Here is a 355-nt window from a genome sequence, read left to right as displayed (position 1 = left end):
CAGCCTTCCGTTCCTTGTCACGTGGCTGCGCACACGTGACGGAGCATGTCATGGCAGGAAGCTGGCTTCACCAGAGAGAGCAAATAAGAGGCAGCGAGACAAGCCAGCCTCTGTCACCCAGGCATGGATGGGACAGCCTGTCACAAGGAGCAGTGCTCCAGAGATGGGGCACCCGGAGCCTAAGCGCCCTGTGGTGGGTGCCACGGGAGACACGTCAGAAGCTGCTGGCAGCTGGGAGCTCCATTTCTAAGCTTGGGAGAGGACACCCTGGCTCGTCCTTGGAACACGGGGGTGAAGCTGACAGGCGGGTGGACCCCTGGCCGGGTGGGAGGACGAGGGGGCCTGCGGCAGAGGC

The sequence above is a fragment of the Pteropus vampyrus genome, unplaced genomic scaffold (assembly GCF_000151845.1).
Source record: "Pteropus vampyrus isolate Shadow unplaced genomic scaffold, Pvam_2.0 Scaffold235, whole genome shotgun sequence".
In the NCBI taxonomy this organism is placed as follows: Eukaryota; Metazoa; Chordata; class Mammalia; order Chiroptera; family Pteropodidae; genus Pteropus; species Pteropus vampyrus.
Note: the sequence above shows the minus strand (reverse complement) of the source record.